We start from the raw sequence: 25,256 nt of genomic DNA, 5'->3' as shown, positions 1-25,256 counted from the left end.
AGAAGTTGAGGGTTTAGGTACCATAATGGACCGTGACGTTGATTTAAGAGTAATATTAGATAGGTGTTTGATTACTGTTTTAAAAAATTAAATACATCATATTTGTAATTTAGTATCACACACTATGTAACGAGATCATATAGGATTTTAGAGAGAATTTTTAAAAAGCCACTTGAGTTTAATTTAGAATGAATTTGTGCTAGTCGAATTCGAGCTAGCTACGATACACATTTCACGAAAGAGGAACCACAGTGTCACGACTCACTTCAAAACACAAATTACATATAATCAAATTCTAGTGTGACTAAACAAGATTATGTGAACAACTCGAGTTTCGTCTACACAGTCAGCCAAATAACACGACAACTGAACAAGATGTCCAAAAAACTCAAGCCATGTACATTAATGTCATAAACTAAGTCATACAATACAGTTTTAAAGAAAAACGTGTACTTTAGTATCTTACAAGTCATATGTAACGCGATCATATAGATTTAAGAGACAACTTTTTAAAAAGTCACTTGAGTTTAATCTAGAATGAGTTTGTGTTAGTCAAGTTTGAGCTAGTACGATGCACGTTAACTAAACTAACATGAACACATGTTTCGTTCGTTCATTTATGTCTGTGAACATTCGTATATGTCTGTTTATTCATGTCCGTTTATGTATGTTCACATATGCTCATTTATGTTCGTTTATGTTTCTTTGTGTTCATTTAAGTAGGTCCATATATGTTCAATATGTTTGTTTATATTTGTTCAATTATGTTTGTCAACTGTTCATTTAGAAGTTAAACAAACGAACGTAAACGAACACAAAATATGTGTTCTATTAAGTGTTCATATTAGTGTTCGTTTAAAGTTAAATGAAAGAACATGAACATACCATTGTTCATGTTTGTTCGGTTCGTTTACATGCCTAAACATTATATTTGCGTTCATGTCAAGTGTTCTTGAGTGGCTAAATTACTTAAAGGACTGATTGATTGGGTTGGGCTTGGGCTTGCACTTGAGCAATCGATTAAAAAAAGCTTCAAAATACGATATAACTTAAATCTAGCATTCAAAAGTGAACCATGCACACATTTTGAGTTAAGAAAACATATAACTTCTATACACGTTTGAATGTTGTTCTGTAATTAACTAGCTATTTAAATACCATTAGATTTAAAATTAATTATTACTTTATAACAAACAAATAAATTAGTTTGTATATATTTAAAATAATAATATTTTAAAAACAGTTAGGACAATCCATTAAATTAGTGTTACAGTTATTCTAGGAATATGACTTATAGTTATGGTCAAACTCTTGTTATAAATACTCCTTTCAACATTACCAATTCACGTACCATCTTTCTCAAGAATTCTTAAAGAGTTAAGAAGATGATGAACTTTTGCAAGAAATTAGTTGTCTTGTTGTTGTTACTTTTCCCTCTCGTTATCACCACTGCCTCCACTAATTCGTTGGAAACCACCACCACCACCACCACCACCACCATCTTGAACCCGAAACACATATATCATCCTTACTTAAAGTCGCACTTGGTCCATACTCGTCGGCTACTTCTACCACAACCGTCGTTGTTGCCGGCAGAAATCGATCCAAGATATGGAGTTGCAAAAAGATTAGTCCCTACGGGACCAAACCCAATTCACCACTGAAAGCTTCAAGTTCCCGTTGCATTGATCTAAGATTTTATAATTAGATTGTTTATTTCCCTTTATTTAATCGTGATGTTTTATTTTACATGTTTTTATATTATTGTAGATTTTTAGTTATTGGTATCAAGCTTGTGTATTGACATGATTTTCTTGAATAACATATGTTTCATATCTTGGTTGATAGCTTGTAAATTGGCATTATGTCCCTAGCCTTTGTTGTTAAAAGATGCTGTGAACGTAAATTAAGAATTGTTTCAATTTTATTATGTAGTTTTTAATGCAAAATACAAGGAAGTTAAATATACAAAACAACAATGATTCCTCTATACATTTAAGATCATGCATGCATAAATGTAAACATGAGAAGATCATGGAGAACCGGAAACTGCGTAAATGTAAACGTGAAAATTAACAAGCATAAAATAAATGTGGCTCTCAATCTTCTACTGGGGTTTCAAGAATTAAGCTCAAAATATTTGATGAAGATGATCAAGAAATAGCTGATCAAACAGATTTAGAAAAGCCCAACCGAAGCATATTCTAGAGAAAGCGAAGCCGCAGTTGTACTGCTAAGGCGAACGATCTGAGACCATAGACCTAATCCTGGTAATTTGGTATGCACACGTGGTCATCATTGAAGACGAAATAAAGTAACTAAAATACTACTCCAAAGCAAGTAAGAAACCGCAATTCACAAAAGCAATGAAACTAGAGATCCAAGTGCATAACAATAATGAAACTTGGGAATTGGTCCCGAGACCGGATGGAGTAAAATCAGTGACATGTAAGTGGGTTTATGAGCTCAAGAAGAAAGCATTCGGGGCGATCGACTGGTATAAGGCACGACTAGTTGCCCGGGGTTTTCACAAGAGCCCAATCTTGATTGTGACAAGACATTTAGCTTGTTGCTAAATCTACCATGGTGTGGGTTCTATTAGCTCTACTGTGACACTCGTCAATTTCAGGTTAACTTCGTTAATCCGAACTCCGTTAATTCAAACGCAAGATCACACGAACTATGTCATTCCAGTTAACGCATATCTCATTACATTTAATTAGGGTTTAAATGACGCATGAAAATCATTACACAAGTAGTCTTTCGGAATTTTACCGAAACACACACGAGTCGACTCAACCGTTGGTGAACAAACAATAAATATAATAAACAAGTATTTGATAATTATGTGTTACGTTTATTTGTTACTTAGTGCATACATGTATAACCTCATATCATGAACGAAAAAGAAATAGCTTATGCTAGAATTAAACTAAACTAGAAATAGCTTATGTGATATGTAACTTATATTATAATTATTAATATATAAACAACCTTAACTAAAACCCTAACTCCCTCTCCCTCCCTTTGTGCGATGGCAGCAGCCCCCTCCCCACTGGATCTACCGAACATCAACAATACACACACATACACTACATTACAAGCTTGATTGAAGGGTTAATGTGCTAACTAGGTAAACCAAACACTATGTCTAATCTATTCTATGAAGATTTGTATCATTAAACATGATAATCATAAACCCTAGATGCTAAATATTTTTATTATTGATGACCTAGGGTTGTATGCATGATTGTTAGTTCATAGGTTATTAGTTTGTTGAATCTTGGTGAAAACTGATGCTGGACAGATTCTTAATTTCATGTTTAAATGACTGTAAGTCGATGTTATTGTTGTGTTTGGAAGTGATTATTGACTCTATGATGTAGTAGGTCTAGTCTAGTTTCTAAAGAGTCTGAGTTTGTAATATTTGGACGTGTGAAAGTTAGTTTTTATTAATTTACAAATTTGTTGTGCAAGTCTAATTCGGGAAGCCTGCTGGTAGGCTGTTTTGTAATTGGTGTATCTCATAAACGACAAGACCAATTGAGTTGCTTCCACTTTCTGGAAGTTAATAATTTGAGTTAGGAATCTGACCCAATTGGCCTTGTATTAATTGGATTTGCCATGTAACAGGAATAACAAATAACGTTATGTTGCGCATGATAATGACTGTTGTGTGTTTACTATGTTGTTTTGACCATTGTGAGAAAAACCGTATGTGATAAAAATATAATAAAAATATTTTAGAAACTTAACTAATGTGTGCTTCTCTGATATTTTTTTGGTGATTTTATGGACTTGTTATGATCTATCAAATAGATTAATTTTGTTGGGATAAAATCTGTTTCGATAAATTAGCCGCTGAATTATTTGAGTTAACATGAAAAGTGAATTGTTGATCAATGTTTGCTATGTGTTTGACTTATTTGCCCTTGTGGGAGATAGTTTTCTAGTAATGTACAATGGTAACACTTAACACTTAATACTTGTTCACACATGTAACTAATCACCAACGTGTTTGTCGAGTCACACTTATTTCACAAAGTAACACGAACACATCTCATGCATAACTTATGTGTGTCGAGTCTAGAGACTCACTCGTAGTTTAAACACTTAGAAATCTCATTTTTGTTTTTAGAGCACTAGCGAGGATTTTTGAGACGCACGCTTTTCTCGGATCTTTTTGTTAACTTCGCAAACAGTGAGTTTCCCGGCCCCTTTTACTCTTTTAACGCTTTTATTAGGGGGAGATAACATACTCCAACGATTTAGTTTTTGTTATTCATTGTATATCACTAGTAAGGCTAAGTGGCAACAAACCAATTAAGTCCTTCTGAACATCGAACTGGTTAATATTTGGATAATAGCGAGTCACCTTTGAGTAGTACTACTGGGTTTGACAAACCCCACCCAACTCTAAACTCGACTGTGGGTCGAGTGGGTGTAATTTTGGCTAACACATTACCATGGTCGTGGTTGACATGGTGGCAAGGCAATCGTTAAACAGTCAGCTTCGGTGTCGAACACTTAGTAATACATGCTAGATATGTTAGCTACCTATTGATATATAATTGACTTAACACTATCTGGTAACGCTAAAACGCAACGCTTAATTTATGTAAACCTGTGAACTCACCAACCCTGTGTTGACACTTTTAGTATGTTTATCTCAGGTAGCCGGGGAGGGCGAGCGGTATAGGAGATGCATTCTCTGAACACCATTGTTTTAAACTTCTTTAAATTTTTATCATGGAACTTGTGTTTTAAGTCGTCCTGTGTGGCGCAACTATTTGCTTTACAATTTACGCTTCCGCATTTTTTTCTTGAGACATGTTTGTGTTGGTTGGTTTTGAAAACTTTAAATATGGTGTTTGATATAACTAATGATTCCAATCCTGTAAGTTCACACCCTCTGACGGTAAAACTTCGTTAGTGGATTTTGAGGGTGTGACATCTACCAACAAAGTATCACGGTATCGGATGGAGTACAAATGGATGTAAACAATGTTTTTCTATATATATGAGGACCTAAATTATACAATCTACATAGAAGTAACCAATCGGGTTTGAAGAAAAGGTCCAATTCAATTAGAAGGTGAATTTGCACTTTCGGGTCCAAAACCGACAATGGTGAAAACGGTTTAGAAGGTGAATTTGCACCTACTCGAAAGCCAGAATATGATATCAAAATAAAGGCGCAAAAGAGCAAAGGGCACGAATGCCCGGATTGTTTTAGGAACATGAGGGCCCGTCGTGTTCGGATATGATTAATCTAAATCTCCCTGCTCCAGAAGAGGATTAGAGTCAAACTGGCTAGTACTAGTAAAAAGTTAAAAAAATGTTATCCTTTTTTTTTTTCATATTTCTCATGGTATGAATTACCAAGGCTAAAGTTTGAATTTTTATTTTTGTTTTCTATCTTTTGGTTCTTTTCCATCAATTTATGTTGTGTTTTACGAAAAAATGCTCAAATTTCAAAATTTCTTTAAATGTTTAGTTAATTCGTAATGTTGTGATGTTTTTGCTTTAGTGTTGCAATGATTTCATGTTTATGGTTATTATGTGAAACGCTAAGAACAAGTGTTGTGGGTCCCCAGGGACGCTACTCAGATGATGCTCCAAGAGGATTTTGCCATTGGCGTCATTGAAATGGGCTGACCTGGCCTGGGGTGGCGCCCTCATAACACCACAACACTCGGTCTAATTATGTTTGGTGAAAGGAGATAATGTACTATTTTTCTGCACGACTTAGGGCATCCGTAGTGAAGGGACTAAAAACGCCCCTTTTCATGCCATATATATCAACGTTACGTATACACGAGGCTTTTTCAGTTTTATGCTTAGTGGTTGAAGCCCATTGTAATGATTAAATATTGTTTCAGTTAATTAAATAAATAAATAACAACCCTTTTGCCCCCTAACGCGGACGTGGTAAATAAGTGCAAGCCAAAAGTTAGATAAAAAACGCGCATAGCCAGTGGCGAAGCTTGGGCTTCGTCACGGCGGTGACCGAAATCATAGACTTAAAAATTTTCGGGTCGACGATTTGGTTCGTGTCGGTGGTTCGGTTTGGGTCGGGCCGGAACAAACATTATGACATCTATATATCTAATTTGTTTCATTCATTCAAACGATTGTTCTTACAATTAATAAAAAACTAGATAATTTTTTAACCAACAAAACCTAAAAGATTTATAAGAATGCGAGAGCCGAGAGGAATAGTGAGTACCTTAGAAGAAGAATTACAAAGTAACTCGACGACCTTTAAGATTTTTGAATTATTCAGTTATGTTTTGTTTAAACAAGTTTTTTATTTTTATAAATAGCCCCCCTCAATTTGAGTTTTATAAAAACAAAGTGTAGGTCCCAAACCGACCACATGAACGATTTTTCTCTTGATACAAAGTGTCGAGACGGGTGTGGTAAATCAAACGACCGAACATAAATATAAACATAAAGATAAGATATAGATGAACGATCTCGTTGTTGGTTAAATGATTTGATATATTGATAGAGAACGACCCCCTAATGTGAGCTTCCCTTGGGTGGATGATTTACACCATGGAAAACACACATATAAAAGACTAAAAGTGTTCTATTTAAAGCCTAATACATATTCTTCTAGAAGCCTTGTCACGTTGAAGCTAAACGCGCGTCCCGAAGCTCTTGTTTCGTGTCCGGTTTTCTCGTCGACTTTAATTATTCACTTGACCATTAATATATAATGAGTTTCGTAATTTGATATCGCAAGTCACACTTTTTGACCTTACACAAAGCTTTTACTATATTTTGTAACTTTTGTTTATAAAAACACGAGGTTTTATAAAACAACCAAACGATGGGGGTATTATATTTAAAAAAATCAGTGGTGACCGGTAGCATTTAGGGAAAATACATCGGGGGTGACCGCACTTAATACCTATAGATATTTTCGAGAAAAATCACGAATTTTACCCTACTAAAAGAAAAAACAACAGTGGCCGGGGCCACCCCGGTCCCCATTGAGCTTCGCCCCTGCCCATAGCGTAGTGGTGTTTACTCATTTAAAGGGGTGGGTGGGGGTGGGATCCCCACTACCCTTTTAATTTGGTATGCAAAAAGGGTCCGCAAATAGGGATTTGATCTTCAGTTCTTAACTAATGATTCATGTATTACACTAGAAGTTAGTGATTAAGTTAAGAGATTAGGCTTAATTTTTTCTAGGTTGATATGCTACTATTTTTGAACAGATGAATGTTAAACTTAATTAGGTGTGAGTTTGAGATTACTTAAAAATGACGAGGTGGGCTTAACCCGTTTAGTTTAAGATAGCTCGAGCCCGCTCAAGTTTCTAACAAGTCAATTTTACTCGACTTATTTACACCCATAATAAGTAGTAACACATGAACTTGCTGAAAACAATGTATTACATAAAAAAGGTAGGCTCATAATCAATCTGGTACAATCTTTATTAACTTTCAATTAGTTATGAAACTATCATCACATTAAAATCTTAATCATTAAATTGATCTGATTGAAGACCCAAACCGTTTCTCACGCTTTTTAGACATAATGTAGTTGTAGTTGGTTTTCTTGTGTAAATTAATTAAATGTACATTATATGTATGTTTGAGATTTAAAAAATTGTTGGTATATACTCTACATGTACATGTTCATTTTATCAAAGAAAATTTTGGCCGATAAATACAACGGTAGTCTGTAACACAAGACGTTTTCAAACATAGAATATTACTAACTATGTATACAACAAGAAACTATCTAATGCATGCACACTGCATTGAAGGAGACACTTGCGTGATAAATTAATATTTGCAACTCTACGTCATTATTAGAAGTAAAAGAAATCTGTTCTCAAATAGACAGATATCTTCATTAATGTAACCACAACAAGAAGACACATATGTCTATTAAAAAATTGGCTAATAAAAACCTCACCATACCCAAATCCACCAACAGAAAACAAGAATACAAATGCAACATTAGACGTATGAGACGTGACACGTCTCGTTGAAATGTTGAACCACAAGAAGCACCCAACAATTCATTTAGACATTATGAAATAGGCAAGCAACAGATATTTCTAACTACCAACATTTCTAAACTACACGCTTAATCATAGTCGTAACTCGTATGAGTCTTTGGGTCCATATTATATAGCATGTTCGTTTGACAACTTTTATTTAAGACGGCCCTTGTAGTTGATGTAAGTTAATCATTGTCCAATTTTGGATTGATATAGGTTTTAGATAACCATCTTGATTTTCCCAAGAAAAAACCATCTAGCTAGTTTATAATTTGATTAGGTCATTAGGTGTGACGTGACTTGACCCAAAAAGTTTTGTGACATTTTACCCGACCCAAAATTTATAACGTCAGGCTGTTAGATATCCGAGCACTGAAAAATACTAACAGAATAGGAAATAATCCTAGTTCCGTTACAACATGTTTGTGATATAAATATGTATTTTCTTTTTTTATTTCAAATTACTTTATTTTTTATTAAATGTTGACAATATACTTTTGTTTTGATTTTGCATTTTATTATGTGATTAAATCTGAAAACTTTGTCGTCGTATAGCAACAAACCAAAATTGAATCCATAGGAAAAAACATCTGGCTTCGTCACCGAGAATGATGGCTTATTACCCTTATTCATGTTGGCCCCACCCAAGTATTAACCCTAAGAACAAATTGGAGATTACGGTAGTTTTTGGAACAAAATATCAACCCAAACAAAGCTTTATTTAAAACTGAAAATGCATGCTAAACAAAGACCCAAAATATCCTATTTAAACGAGACAAACCCAAACATACTAGGACTATACTTACTAACTATATACACATTAAAATTTTCAAACTAATCCATACTTACTAGATAAACAATCTTAGACTATAAGTAGTCATAACTCTCATCTTCCAGGTATTATGCGCCACGTGACGTCCAGTCAGAGTTATGGTTTTTTACAAAAACAGGCTGTAGTCATAACTCTCCACCCCTAGCCATTATGCGCCACGTGGCGCCCAGTCACTTTTATACCTTTTGTTTTTTTTTAATTTTTAATAAGAATAATCAAATAACAATAATATTTTATTAAATAAATATTACATGAAAATAAAAAAAAATATTCGTCGTCGTTGTCGTCGTCGTCATATTCGCCCTCGTCACCTTCGCCCTCTTCGTCGTCGTCCTCGTCGTCCTCGTCGCCTTCATCGTCTTCGCCATCTTCGTCGTTGTCTTCATCATCGTCTTCATTGTTGCCCTCGTTTTGATCATAGTTTTCACCAGGCAAAGGCCGATACATCCAAAGATGTTGGACCAAATCCTCCTTTAGTGTGTTATGTATCTCTCTTGACCGCACGAAATCCGAGTTTTTGAGTCTTTGCTCCATACTTGCCGGAGTCCGTGGTGGATCCGGGTCCGGTATGAAAGTTGGACATATTGCTCTTCTCTCGTCCTCGATGATCATGTTATGCATTATGATACACACATACATAGCACATTTCATTCTTTCTAAAGTCCACAGACGATAAGGATTTTTAACAAAATGCAATCGTTGTTGAAGAACACCAAAACACCTCTCGATATCCTTTCTCGCAGACTCTTGCACTTTCTTAAAATACTGTCTTTTTTCATCCATCGGGTCTCTGAATGTTTTAACGATTATCGCGTACTCTGGATATATTCCATCACCCAGATAGTACCCATGATGGTAGAAGTTATCGTTAGCCCAAAACGAAGCGACAAGAACGGTCCCAGATATGTAACTCTCCATTACAGGAGACTACTCTAAGACGGTTATGTCATTGTTGGAACCGGGAACACCAAAGAATGCCGACCAAATCCAAAGGTCGTATGAAGCAATCGCTTGAAGGCTGACCGTTGGTCCCTTTTGGTCACCTCGTGTGAATTGACCTCGCCATGTAGTTGGACAATTAGCTCATTCCCAATGCATGCAATCTACACTCCCTATCATGCCGGGGAAACCATGCACCCTTGTATGTGCCTCGTAAAGACGTTGTAGATCGTTACAGTTGGGCTCTTTCAGATAATGTGGTTGTAACATTTCGGGTATTCTGTTTCCTTTCAGTTTTGTAACCATTACCCGACCCGGGTTCGGGTTCGGGTATTTTATCAATAAAGTTCATTGTTTTACTTATTTATTTATTTTATTTTATTATAACTATAATTCATGTGCAATATCTACCCCAAACTAACAATTGATCCATTTTGCATCCAACCTTAAAGACCAAGGACCTGATTGCAATTATTGTTCAACTTGTTTCTCTCCTCCTCTCCCTTTCACGTCACCGACACCAAAGACCCCCCCCCCCCCCCCATTGCTTGTTCCTCAATTCTCGGCCATATTAAACGAAATTGATCACATAAGATCATTCCTCACCTTAATACGAACTCACCGACACTCTAAACATAGAAAACAATTACCAATTGACAGCAAACATACCAAAAAACCGAACCGCGGCTGACTCGTCTATGAAACTCTATATAAAAACGCTTATAACTTCAATTAAACTCGCTCACACATTCCTCTCTACCTCGCGACCTAAACCCCTAAGTCAATTAACTCCTACGCAGCTGTTACAGTAGATTTTGCAATCAAGCTTGAGCCAAAAACCCTAGTTCGTCGTTCATCGTCAATCCGCAACCACATCTGGTAACTAATACATGCATACAGTTCGTTTTTAACCCTGGAATATTAACCCTAAACCAATTTAACTAATCCATGAAAGAATTGGACGTTTTGATTTCTAGGGTTTATGAATAAAACTGGGTTTTATGAATCTCTGGTTATATTTAAACATACTGGCTTAAGTAACAAAAAAAATACACCAGCCCAATGGCTGGTGCATGAACTGGTAACACCTTGGAACCGGTCCAGGCGTGGGTTCGAGCCCCCTGGACCCGGTTTTTGTATATTTTTTTATTATTCTTTTCCTTTATTATACTTTATAAATATCAACTAATAAATATTATTTTTCTTAAAACCGAACCTCTATGTCTCACAAAACCTGATTTTTTTATAGCTTTATAATTTTAAAAACCTTTGTAATAAACTTAAATCGTTCATAATAAATCTCCTTTTAAAACTCCACGTTAATTTATTTATATTACATAATATTTATTTTATTTATCAAAAATAAATAATAATAATAATAATGAGGATTAAATACTAATAATAGTAATAGTAATATTTAAACGTTAATAAAATACAAAAAAAAAAACCGTTCGGCGATGATAAGATTAATTACACATTAATTACCTCATCGAGACTCAAGATCCGTCGTATTAGTTGTCATTTATAACTCTCTTTATCGTTAACAATTAGGATTAATTGTCGGCAAACCTCGAGGAGCTTGATCGTTTCCGTCCAAGCCTTTTCTTTTATTATCCCATTCTCGTTTATCCACTTGATAAGGTAAGTAAATTCACATCCCCCTTTTTACCTCTTTACAATTTTGGGGGCGTTATGCGTTCACAATTAAATTATTGTTTTCACTACAATTCCACTATATGCGTAATTGAAATTGCTCGATTAGTTGATATGTGCAAATGTGACTATGTGTTTACTTTATGTTGGTTGGTATCCTCATCCTCATCCTCATTAGTATGATCATACGCCGTCAAATTAGCTCGTTATCAAAATGATTCGAGTGCAAAGACAACTTTTATTTGTTGTTATACTAGTTGTAGTGATTTACAATTATCGCACGAAATTGTCATTTTATTATCATATATACTCAAAATCGTGGTTTACTTGCTCAACTTTATGTTGACAAAATATATATTTTCACGCATGGCGCAGGTAGCTTTATCGGATGAATCAAGTATTGGAAGTAGATGAGACCATAGGTTGCTTGATGATTGAAGAACACTTTTTCTTGTCTTAAATTAGTTATTATCGATTTGTAACGTTATTGTTAAGACGATGTTTGTGCTTTTTGAAAATTGATATATGAATGAATGATTTAGATATTGACACGTGTATTTTACTTAGTGTCTTCTGAGCTATGATACAATCAATGTCACACCCCGGCATGTTCCGCCGTAGGTTGGTTGTGACATATTGGTATCAGAGCCGAAGGCTATAAGATAGGTGGTTAGACGTAACGACCTAGTAGCAAGCTTAGGGTCCCTATACGTGTTCCTATACGTGCACCCTACTTGTTTAAATTATTGTACATAGCTTAGCATATTTATATTGTTCATCATATACAATTGTACACAAAAGCACACACCTAATCCGAGGCTATGCCTCACTCTCAAAATTGTTTTCAAAACTTTAGGACGATTTTTTTATCGGGAAATTCCTTAGGAAATCCCACCTTTTTGCTCCCCTATCCTTGAGGATGATTTGTGGGACGGATATGTAGTAACTGGAAGAGGGACACACTTGTTTACCGAACCCTTGACACCAAGGCTTGCGAGCCTAAGGAAGTGCAATGCGCATAAATCTCAATCAACCGCGAGACCTGGTTGCCTTCCTGGAGTGTTCGGTAAGGGTTTGGAACTTATTAGGTCAAAGCATATCACACCAAACGTACCCGAATCTACTACCCTCATTGTATCAACGTGGTCATGTGACGATCACATCCTTAAATTTATAACCGAATTCACGGTGATTTCGTGGCTAAACTCGGTTTTTCCGTATTGTGTTTTGTTTATCGGATGGATGAAGTATGTTCAATGGGGTGGTTCCCGAACTACTTCAATCATCTACCTCAACACCCCCTCAAATTCGATTTTTGATGTTTTTCTTGTTTATTTGGTGTTCGCTATTTTTCATATGTTGGAAGGACCCATGGTGGTTCATGAAGCCCTAACCGACAAATGAACCCCATGTATTTTAATTCAAGTTATGTTGTTATATTATTTATATTTTTTTTAGATGATAAAATGTTATATAATCAAGTCTCGTAAGTAATGAAAATTCTCAAACTAAACCCAACCTCAATGCACGATTACTATATTTCGTCAATTAATTATACGTGCAACATTCACCAGAGTCTTACGAATTTTACACCTTTTACCCCTGCAGTATGTCTTCTCGCCTCATCAATCGTGGCCGTCGCACCGACAACTCTGGCCGCCTTATGTCGTCCCGCATTGCTAAAGCCATTGTGGAAGCCCTCCCAACGATCATCTCTCAATTGCAACCTGTGAATGCTGCATCATCATCCGCAACTCCGAACCCAAATGCTTACCCTCTCAAACAATTCAAGAGTACCAACCCGCCCGAATACTTCGGTATCGACGGTGCTACCGTTCTCCTCCAATGGTTCGAAGAAATGGAGAGCATATTCCTCCATTGTGAATGTCCCGAGGACAAGAAAACCACTTACGCCTCAAGCATGCTTAAGAAGAATGCCCTCAATTGATGGAATGGTGAGAAGAGCACGCCTGGCGCTGAGGTTGCCATGACCCTGCCATGGGACAACCTCAAGAAACTCATGCTCAAGAAGTTCTGCCCGAAACATGAGCTTCGGAGGTTGGAAGAAGAGTTTTGGAACTTGAAACAAGAAAGTGGAAATGACACCGTCTACAACGATCGTTTCTATGAACTAAGCCTTCTCATTCCCCACAAGGTCACTCCACTTGAACATGCAATCGACAAGTACATCTTGGGTTTGCCCATGCAAATCCAAGACTCAGTTCTAAGTCGTGACCCTCAAACCCTTCATGATGCCATCACTCTAGCCGGTACCCTCACCGAGAACCACGTTAAGCCGGGACCTTGACGCGGAAGAATTATAAGAAGCCCAATGATAAGCCCACACCTGAGCCCACTAAGGAATCTAAGCCCGAATCCTCTAAGCCCGAATCCTCCAAGAATAACAACCACAACAACTCATCCCACTACCACAACAACAAGAGAAAACCCAACTCCCAAAATTATGTCTTAGCCCAACCACAAGCCCAACAAGCCCCTCCTAACAAGAAACCCTATACCGGCCCACACCCGTTTTGCAACACTTTCCAACGCCACCACCCGACCCACGCCACTTGTCGGGTGTGCACAAATTACCACCGATTCGGCCACCTCACCCAATATTGTCGAGAAGCACCCCGTGTGCAAGCCGCTACAACGCGGTTCGCACCATCAAACCAACCCAACCGAGCCATCCCTCATGCTCCAACCATTAACCCCGCTAGGGCTTGCTACAATTGTGGTGACCCAAATCACCTTCGCAACGCGTGTCCTCGACTCGTCCAAGTTCACCAAGCCTATGTTGCACCACAACCTTACCACACCTCCCAAGCCTATCAAGTGCAAGCTTACCAACCTCAAGTACCCCAACTCATGGATCCTCCACCTCTTCAAGCTCAACCCATGGTCATGCAAGCCTATCAAGCTCCAACCTCTCAAGCTTCAACTTCTCAAATCCAAGCACCACAAAGAACTCAAGGCCAAGCTTTCACCATCAATGGTCATCAAGCCCGAAACTCGAACGACGTGGTGAACGGTACGTTCCTAATTAATAAGCACCATGCTTCAGTACTATTTGATTCGGGAGCCGATAGGAGCTTTATTTCCTTTGATTTTGAATACATACTTGATGTGCCCCGTAGTAAATTATCTAAGCCCTTCACGGTAGAGATAGCAAACGGTAGTTCGATCATTATTGACTCCGTCATTCGAAATTGCACGATTACTCTTAATGGACAAAAGTTCTCTATCGACCTTATCCCTATGCAAATGGGTAGTTTCGACATCATCATTGGTATGGATTAGCTCTCTCTCCACCGCGCCGAAATTTTGTGTTTCGAGAAACTCATTCGAATCCCTATCGGTGGAGGTGTGATTCTAAACGTTCGCGGTGAAGGACCCTTCTCAAAGGTAAACCTCATGTCATGCCTTGAAGCCCAACGTTACTTATGCAAGAAGTATGTCGCCTTCTTAGCCCACGTCACCACAAAATCCGATGAAGAAAAGAAACTTTTCGACATTCCGATTGTCCGCGACTTCCCCAAAGTCTTTCCCGATGACGTTTTCGAACTTCCTCCCATTCGTCAAGTGGAGTTCCTTATTGATCTTGTACCTGGAGCAAACCCCGTAGCCAAAGCACCTTACCGTCTTGCGCCTTCCGAGATGCAAGAACTCTCTAACCAAATCCAAGAACTCACGGAAAAGGGTTTTATTCGCCCGAGTTCGTCTCCATGGGGCGCACCCGTCTTGTTTGTTAAGAAGAAGGATGGTACTCTTCTTATGTGTATCGATTACCGTGAGCTCAACAAGCTTACTATAAAGAACCGTTATCCCCTTCCGCGTATTGATGATCTTTTCGATCAACTCCAAGGAGCTGCATGTTTCTCTAAGATTGATCTCCGTTCGGGATATCACCAACTCCGTATCCATGAAGATGACATACCCAAGACCGTCTTTCGTACTCGCTATGCCCACTTCGAGTTCCGAGTCATGCCTTTTGGTTTGACTAATGCTCATGCCGTTTTCATGGATCTTATGAATCGTGTTTGTAAACCCTATCTCGAAAAGTTCGTGATTGTTTCATAGACGATATCTTGATATACTCTAAATCCGAGACCGAGCACAAAGACCATTTGCGCGCCATTCTTGACTTGTTACGAAAAGAACAACTTTATGCTAAGTTCTCCAAATGCGAATTTTGGCTAAAGCAAGTTCAATTCTTGGGCCACATCGTTAACGACAAGGGTATCCACGTTGATCCCGCTAAAATTGAGGCCGTTAAAAATTGGGCGACCCCGTCCTCTCCAACGGAGGATCGTTCATCTCTTGGTTTAGCGGGGTATTACCGTCATTTTATCAACAACTTTTCGAAGATTGCTTCACCCCTTACTGCACTAACCCATAAAGGGAAAGTTTACGAATGGGGTTCCGATCAAGAGGAAGCGTTTCAAACTCTTAAGGACATGCTTTGCAATGCTCCAATCCTTGCTCTTCCCGAGGGCAACGACTATTTTGTTGTCTTTTGTGACGCTTCTATTCAAGGTCTCGGTTGTGTTCTCATGTAGCGTGGCAAGGTCATTGCTTACGCTTTGCGTCAACTCAAGGTACACGAGAAAAATTACACGACGCACGACCTTTACGGCACGAAATGTATGGTCTTCACCGACCATAAAAGTTTACAACACATTTTCGACCAAAAGGACCTCAATATGAGACAAAGACGATGAGCCGAATTGTTAAGCGATTATGATTGCGAAATTCGCTACCACCTCGGGAAAGCGAATGTCGTGGCCGATGCTCTCAGTCGTAAGAGTCATGTTAAATCTGTCTTGCTCCATTGTGTCACCATCCAATCTGACCTCCAAAGCCGCATCTTCTACGCACAACACGTCTCCGTCACTCAGGGTAACTTACACGACGAGATGTCGTGTGGCGCCGAACTCCAACTTGAAACCAACCGTAATGGCTTACTCTATTATTTGGACCGTTTATGGGTTCCCGATCGTGACGATCTTCGCATGTTCATCCTTGATGAAGCTCATAAGTCACGATACTCTATTCATCCCGGTGCGGATAAAATGTATGCCGATCTTCGTACCATGTTTTGGTGGCTGGGATGAAGAAAGATATTGCGGTGTATGTATCTAAATGCCTCACTTGCTCTAAGGTCAAAGCTGAGCATCAAAAGCCTTTTGGTCTGCTCGAGCAACCTCCGATCCTCGTTTGGAATTGGGAAGACATAGCTATGGATTTCGTTACCAAACTCCCCACTACTCAAAGCCGCAATGATATTATTTGGGTCATTGTCGATCGTTTGTCCAAATCAGCTCATTTCATACCGTTATGAGAAAAGTCCTCCGTAAGCGAATTAGCCCGACTCTATGTCAAGAACATCATTTGCCACCATGGAACGCCTTTAACCATTATTTCCGATCGTGATGGTCGGTTTACCTCTCATTTTTGGAGATCTTGCAAACCGACTTGGGTACCCGTATTGATCTAAGCACCGCTTATCACCTGCAAACCGATGGTTAATCCGAGAGAACAATTCAAACTCTTGAAGATATGCTCCGCTCTTGCGTACTAGATTTTGGTGGAAATTGGGATACTCACTTACCACTTGTAGAGTTTTCCTACAATAATAGCTTCCACACTAGTATTGGTATGGCACCCTTTAAAGCTCTCTACGGTCGAAAATGTCGTTCCCCGATTAGTTGGAACGAGGTTGGTGAATCACAACTCACCGGTCCTGAGCTTGTTCAAGAGACTTCCGATCGAATCGCTCTTATTCGTCAAAACCTTCTTGCCGCTCGTAGCCGTCAAAAGAGATACGCCGATAAGCATCGTAAACCTCTCGAGTTCAATGTTGGTGATCGAGTTCTCCTCAAAGTATCTCCTTTGAAAGGGGTAGTTCGTTTTGGCAAAAGGAATAAACCATCTCCTCGTTTTGTTGGCCCGTTTGAGATCGTTGAAAGAGTTGGTAAAGTTGCGTATCGTCTCAATCTCCCCGAAGAGCTCTCCAATGTTCATCCAACTTTTCATATTTCCAACCTCAAGAAGTGCTTAGCCGAGGGGAATCTCCATATACCCCTCGATGAAGTGCAAATTGATGAATCTATGCGTGCTATCGAGAAACCTGTTGAAATCATGGATAATATGGACAAAGAGACCAAGCGTAGTCGTATTCCGCTTGTCAAAGTTCGTTGGGAATCTAAACGTGGTCCCGAGTTCACTTGGGAACGTAAAGACCAAATGGAGTCCAAGTACCCGCACCTCTTCGTTACGACTTAATTTCTAATTTCGGGACGAAATTTCTTAAAGTAGTGAATGTTGTAACATTTCGGGTTTTCCGTTTCCTTTTGGTTTTGTAACCATTACCCGACCCGGGTTCGGGTTCGGGTTCGAGTTCGGGTATTTTATCAATAAAGTTCATTGTTTTACTTATTTATTTATTTTATTTTATTATAACTATAATTCATGTGCAATATCTACCCCAAACTAACAATTGATCCATTTTTGCATCCAACCTCAAAGACCAAGGACCTGATTGCAATTATTATTCAACTTGTTTCTCTCCTCCTCTGCCTTTCACGACACCGACACCAAAGACCCCCCCCATTGCTTGTTCCTCAATTCTCGGCCATATTAAACGAAATTGATCACATAAGATCATTCCACACCTTAATACGAACTCACCGACACTCTAAACATAGAAAACAATTACCAATTGACAGCTAACATACCAAAAAAAAAACGAAACGCGGCTGACTCGTCTATGAAACTCTATATAAACACGCTTATAATTTCAATTAAACTCGCTCACACATTCCTCTCTACCTCGCGACCTAAACCCCTAAGTCAATTAACTCCTGCGCAGCTGTTACAGTAGATTTTGCAATCAAGCTCGAGCCGAAAACCCTAGTCGCCATTCATCGTCAATCCGCCACCATATCTGGTAATTGATACATGCATACAGTTCGTTTTTAACCCTGGAATATTAACCCTAAACCAATTTAACTAACCCATGAACGAATTGGACGTTTTGATTTCTAGGGTTTATGAATAAAACTGGGTTTTATGAATCTCTGGTTATATTTAAACATACTGGCTTAGGTAACAAAAAAATACACCAGCCCAATGGCTGGTGCATGAACTGGTAACACCTTGGAACCGGTCCAGGCGTGGGTTCTTGCCCTCCTGGACCCGGTTTTTGTATATTCTTTTCCTTTATTATACTTTATAAATATCAACTAGTAAATATTATTTTTCTTAAAACCGAACCTCTGAGTCAAATGGGATTTTGTCAAAAGGTTAATTTTTGTACACGTTAAAACGGTTTGGGTTGGGTTGGTGTCAAAAGGGCATCTTTTGCACAGGTTGAAACGGGCTGGGTTGGATAACGAGTCAAATGAGTTGGTGTCAAAAGAGTAACTTTTGCACACGTTTAAACGGGTTGGGTAACGAGTCAAATGGGTTTAGTGTTAGAAGGGTACTTTTTGCACACATTTAAACGGGTTTGGTTGGGTAACGGGCCAAGTGGGTTGGTGTCAAAAGAGTATCTATTACACAGGTTGAGTTGGGTGATGGGTCAGATGGGTTAGGGTCAAAAAGGTAATTTTTGTACACATTTAATCGGGTTGGGTTTTTCTTGCTTGTATATATTTAATTATCATATTTCTTGAATAATTATATCATTTTCTAGGTACACGAGGCTTGGAAGTTGACCCAAAACCGGTATCATATCTACAATCTTGTGTCTGTTGTGGAGCATTTTGGAAATGCAGGAGGTGGACATTATATGGTTTATAGACGAGTAACTAGCAAAATGAATGATTCTGAAAATGATGAGTGTCATGTTTATTGGGTTGGAGTTTCAGATGGCCAAGTTTACAGGGTTTCAGAGGAAGATGTTCTTCGTGCAGAGGCCACCTTACTTTTCTATGAAAAAGTTTCAGAAAGTTGATAAATTTGTTCTCTAAATTTGAATCTTGTAACCGAAATGGACTTTCTTGTAGTTAGTTTGATAGAGCACTAATTGGGATTTTGAAGAATTGGGTGTTTTTGATGACACATTCATATGACATACACATAACAAGAGCTGGTTATGTGACCATGAGCACTTTATTTGTCCATGTAGTATGCAACTAATCCATATGCTATATTACAAAATGCTATAACATATTATTGCAATAATAATCTTACTTTTTAATAAGACTATCTCACAGGTTGTATGCATTAAACACCTTCAACCTGTTTGTCCTGTGTTTTTATTTTGCTCATGGCCTCATGGGTATCCGAATACATAAAACGGAGAACCAAAAAAAATATGCATTAATTTTGCAATTCGTTGTGAAAGTTAAAAGAGTATCTCAGGCAGCCCTTAGACAGTGCACACCTCTTATATCTGCCACTGTTTTTGACCTTTGGTCGTTGATTCATTAGTCTTTGTTTATACATATTATTTTTTTTAATAAGAACATGAGTATAATCGAACCATAATAATTTTGTTGGGTTATAGTGTTGCATAAAATTATATTTTATTTTAGCATTTGAATAGTTAACATAGCTGAAGCCAGTTCATTCATTAGAGCTCTCTCATCTTGCTTTTTAAACTGTCAAATCCATGTGCATTAAAATAGAGTTTCCAAGTTTGAACCATTGGTCTTCTTGTTTCTCAAAGATTATACACTTCTCGCACAAGTATTTTGTGACGTTTCCTCAACTACCTGTAAAAATGTTGTGGATTTTACTGTCACAAGCGGGGATAGGTGGAAAGGGACTTGAGATTCGGTTTGACATTGCTCATGATAATAATATGTTCAATATGTCTGATGTCATGGCCATCTTAAATATGTTACATATCATAATACTGTTGCCATTTGTGCAGTGCTGATGCTTTTAACTACTGGTCTCATACCAACACAAGTCCTTTCTTGTTGAATATAACCTGTTGTTCTCATTTAATCTTTAGCTTGCTTAAAATTCAACCTTGAATTATGTAACTCAGAGGTGGCAAAACGGGCCAAAACGGCTAGCTTATTTTTTGTTTTACAAATAATATCGAGGATCACATGTCCAAAAACAGTCAAACAGAAGACCAAAAATGGCAATCATGTCGCTGCTTCTTTATATATATTACAATATCTTTTTTAATATTTTACTGTCATACAGTTTGTGTTCTGTTTAAAAGAAGCAAATACAATTCTTGTTAGTAATAATAATCAAGCAACAATTTACCAACTAAAAAGTCAAAAAATAAATCCCTACGCTTAGATTTCTTTCTTAAGCCAGTTCTCGTCCCACATCGACTGCTGAACAATATTTTTTTCTCTTTATAAAATAAACTCGCAGGCCTTGAGACACTGTGCTTGGTAGTGCTTGCCTGTAACTCAAGCGAGGGTATTAACATGATCTGGTCGGTGACTCAGCTCAGCCAGATTGGATTCTTTGGTGCACAAACTGGCCTGCCCGTTCCAAGTAGTGAGTTGGGTCAAGTGGCTTGAGCGAAGGCTCGGGTCATGTGGTTCCTAAAGTAGGGGGCACAGCGTAAGGCTGGTTTCACAGAGCTGCGAAAACCCCTCGCTCACGGGTCATGTGGTTCCTAAAGTAGGGGGCACAGCGTAAGGCTGGTTTCACAGAGCTGCGAAAACCCCTCGCTCACGACAGTGGAAGGAAAACAAGTTGGGGCTTCATGGGACGTAATATTCTCCTGGGCTGGTAGTGCTTGCCTGTAACTCAAGCGAGGGTATTAACATGATCTGGTTGGTGACTCAGCTCAGCCAGATTGGATTCTTTGGTGCACAAACTGGCCTGACCGTTCCAAGTAGTGAGTTGGGTCAAGTGGCTTGAGCGAAGGCTCGGGTCATGTGGTTCCTAAAGTAGGGGGCACACCGTAAGGCTGGTTTCACTGAGCTGCGAAAACCCCTCGCTCACTGGTCATGTGGTTCCTAAAGTAGGGGGCACAGCGTAAGGCTGGTTTCACAGAGCTGCGAAAACCCCTCGCTCACGACAGTGGAAGGAAAACAAGTTGGGGCTTCATGGGACGTAATATTCTCCTGGGCTGTCTCAAATGAACAACTTTCTTTTTGTTTCTCCGCATAGACAAAAAACGGTCTTACAAAGATTGTTTCTCCGCATAGACAAAAAACGGTCTTACGAGTTTTCTCGTTTAAACGCATGACAGTGTTAAAAGCTAGACAAAGACAGTCTTGAAACCATCTTCTGGTGAACTTACTAATCTTTAACAATTTATCCTTTTCTTCTAATGATCTTGCTGTTGTTGGGAAAGAAAAAAAGTAAAAAGTTGGTGGATTAATCAAGGTTTGCTCCGATGCTTCAACGAAACAGTAATTATCACAACACACACATATCATGAATTACCTTCCTTCTATTGAGTTCTTGGAGATTATCGGTTGTCTCGAATAAACCGTATCAGAAGGCCGACTGTTCTTCTGATATAAGGCCCCCGATTAAATTTTTGAGTCTACCCACTAGCACCTTTGAAATAACCTTATTAACACATCCCATCAAACTAACTGGTCGAAACTCGTTTAAAGTGACCGGGCGTTTCACCTTAGGAATTAATGCAATGAACGAAGCCAAGCAACCGAAGCTAGAAGACTCCGCATCAAAGAACTCTTTGTAAACTTGCATAAAATCTTCCTGTATGCCATTCCAAAATCTTTTAAAGACCAAAAATGGCAATCATGTCACTGCTTCTTCTTTATATATGTTATGATGTTTTTTAATATTTTACTGTCATACAATTTGTATTGATTTTTTGTTAATACAATTTGTATTGATTTCTTGTTACTTTGTTTGTAATAAATAATAATATTTTGAAAATCAAGCAACAATTTACCAATTCAAAAAATCAAAAAATAAATCCCTACACTTATTTTTTTCTTCTCAAGCCAGTTTCCGTCCCACATCGACTGCTGGATAATATTTCTCTCTCTTTATAAAACGCACTGATAGGCTTGAGGTCACCGGGCTAGGTAGTGCTTGCCTGTAACTCAAGCGAGGGTTTTGGTGTACAAACTGGCCTGCCCGTTCCAATTAGTGAGTTGGGTCATGTGGCTTGAGCGAAGGCTTGGGTCACGTGGTCCCTAAAGGAGGGGGGCACAGCGTAAGGCTGGTTTTATAGAGCTGCGAAAACCCCTCACTCACTATAGTGGAAAAATGAACAAACATCTTTTTGATAGATTTTTTTTCCTTCATAGAGGGAAAGACGTGTTTTAAGTTTTCTCGTTTAAACGCGTGTGAGAATGTTATTCTTTGGTGTACAAACTGGCCTGCCCGTTCCAATTAGTGAGTTGGGTCATGTGGCTTGAGCGAAGGCTTGGGTCACGTGGTCCCTAAAGGAGGGGGGCACAGCGTAAGGCTGGTTTTATAGAGCTGCGAAAACCCCTCACTCACTATAGTGGAAAAATGAACAAACATCTTTTTGATAGATTTTTTTTCCTTCATAGAGGGAAAGACGTGTTTTAAGTTTTCTCGTTTAAACGCGTGTGAGAATGTTAAAATCACAGTCTTGTCCACCTTTTTATTCGAGTGACATTTCACCCCTAACCACCCTCATTCACTATACATAAGTTTTTTAAATTCTGAATATACCCTTGCGACATGTTTACTTTTATCTATGTATGAATATAAATTCTATTCAAACCAAACAACGGCAATGCACAACCAAAACCCGCCAGTGTGAAAACAAAGTTTTAGAGAAGTTAAAACTCGACGGCTATATGCAACCTCTTGATGAACATTTATATTCAGTTTTGGATCGAACCACATGTTCAAATTGTGGACCGGACCATATAAATTCAAGGCCAATTGATTTTGGATTGATTTTAACATTGCACGCCAATTTAACAGTTTTAAACAAATTAAGTTAATTGTTACATTGATAGGCAAATTGGGTTACTTAGACAAGGATACTCAAAACTCATGAGTTTTGTGTAAAGATGAACGACTTGATTTATATATTTGTCTTGATCGAATCGGATTAATTAATAAGCACCGGCCTATTTGATACCACGGATCGAAAAGAAGCTGCTTCGGTGCATTCGGATATCTGTCTCACATCAACCATCCAGCTCAACTTCTTTCAAGTCATCAGTTTTTAGGGTGTAAACAAACAACCGTCTCCCTCCATTGGAGGTTAACAATACGTCCCCATCATTGTTCCAACAACCACAAACCACCACATCTGTATACTGACATGAGGTCGAAGACTCACTCAAAAATAAACCAAATACAACTAATTAGATAACGGTAAGTGGGTATCGAACACAGGGAGTTTGTGGAAAATGTGTTACTGAGTAGCTTTGTAATTTAACTATATTAAACTAAATGCAGAAAATAACTTCAAAGATTTGTTTGATTGGTTTGATTAACAAAAAGAACAAAAAACACTTTAACGAGTTTTAAACAATATGAGAAAATATGCATTCCCTCGGTTTCAGGTTTCTATGACTGTTAAAGTAAATGTTTAATATGAGATGAACTATAAAGATATAGTTCGTGCTTATACGAACGATTGCGATAATTGAAGACTAAGTAATTGGACTAGAAACGCAAGGTAATCACTCAATTATCAATTAGTTTATGCAACCCCGAATCCCTCCCGATTAATCTCGATTGCTTATAGCACCAAGAACTGACGGTTTAGAACACGAACTCAACAAACTAACAATCTATCAATCAATTCATAAACACCATAACAATGAAATCAATAAGATCAAACTATTATCTCAGAAATTGCATAAACATTCAATCAAACATTCATAAATAAACCTTACAATCCGAGGGAAAACACAAAGAGAATTAGCCGAGCATAATTTGGTTCATCATTCCTTCAATTAAATCATGAATAAGAATCAAAATCAAGTCTCTAATGATTACTACACTCACAATAATGTTCTTGGACCCAAAAATCGCCTCTAGGTCGTCTCCAAGTGATAACTATGTGAAAAGACAATGAAAAACGGATTAAAAACAAATAAAAACGGAAGTTACAGCTCTCGGACCGTGGCCCATGGTGACCACCGTGGGCCACGGTGGTCTCCACGGTCTCCCAAAGCTCACGGTACGGTGTGAACTGTCATTTTTTGTCAGTTGGACTGTGGCCCACGGTGGAGCTCTTTCTCACTTTCTTGTTTTCTTCATATCTTTCTCGTTTCAACTCCGTTTTCTTCACCGTTTTTGCCCACGTTCTCGTGATTTCATTCTCTATCTCCTCATACCTGCAAATAACCACACAACAATAGTTATCTTGTTCCCATGAAATTAACACTTAATACATAGATTTTTATATCATTTAAGCACACTTACGGGTCATCCTCCGATGCACCCGTCATATACCGCAACCGATTTAGATCAAAGCAACACCGCAACACCCATTCTTCCCGCTTCAATACCCAGAGCTCGATACCAATGACACCATACTTACACGCAAGTCCAACTTCACCGTTTAGGTCAACCAATTGACCATATTGACCTATTTCAGGAGCAATATTTGTTAACCCGAATTACTCCTTGTTGACATCAAACCACACTATTTTTCTTCCATCATTATAACTATTATCATTACGACTAGCCAACCAATGCAAACGTCCGTGAGCAAATACGCCTTCACCCCTAATGGGATAAGCAGGATTTTGAGCCACCTCTCGCCACCAGTACATACCCGAGTCATGAATGATGCATACACGTTGTGGATTAATGCCTGCAGGTGATTCTTTATGAATAATACACACCGTTGTTACCCTTTTGGTTGAATCATTAAAGGCTATCCCTGCTGCTTGTAGTTGA

Source organism: Bidens hawaiensis, unplaced genomic scaffold (assembly GCF_021521415.1).
Source record: "Bidens hawaiensis isolate Kalapana, Puna unplaced genomic scaffold, B.hawaiensis_p1.1 tig00013327_1, whole genome shotgun sequence".
Taxonomy (NCBI): domain Eukaryota; kingdom Viridiplantae; phylum Streptophyta; class Magnoliopsida; order Asterales; family Asteraceae; genus Bidens; species Bidens hawaiensis.
This window is presented reverse-complemented; position numbering follows the sequence as displayed.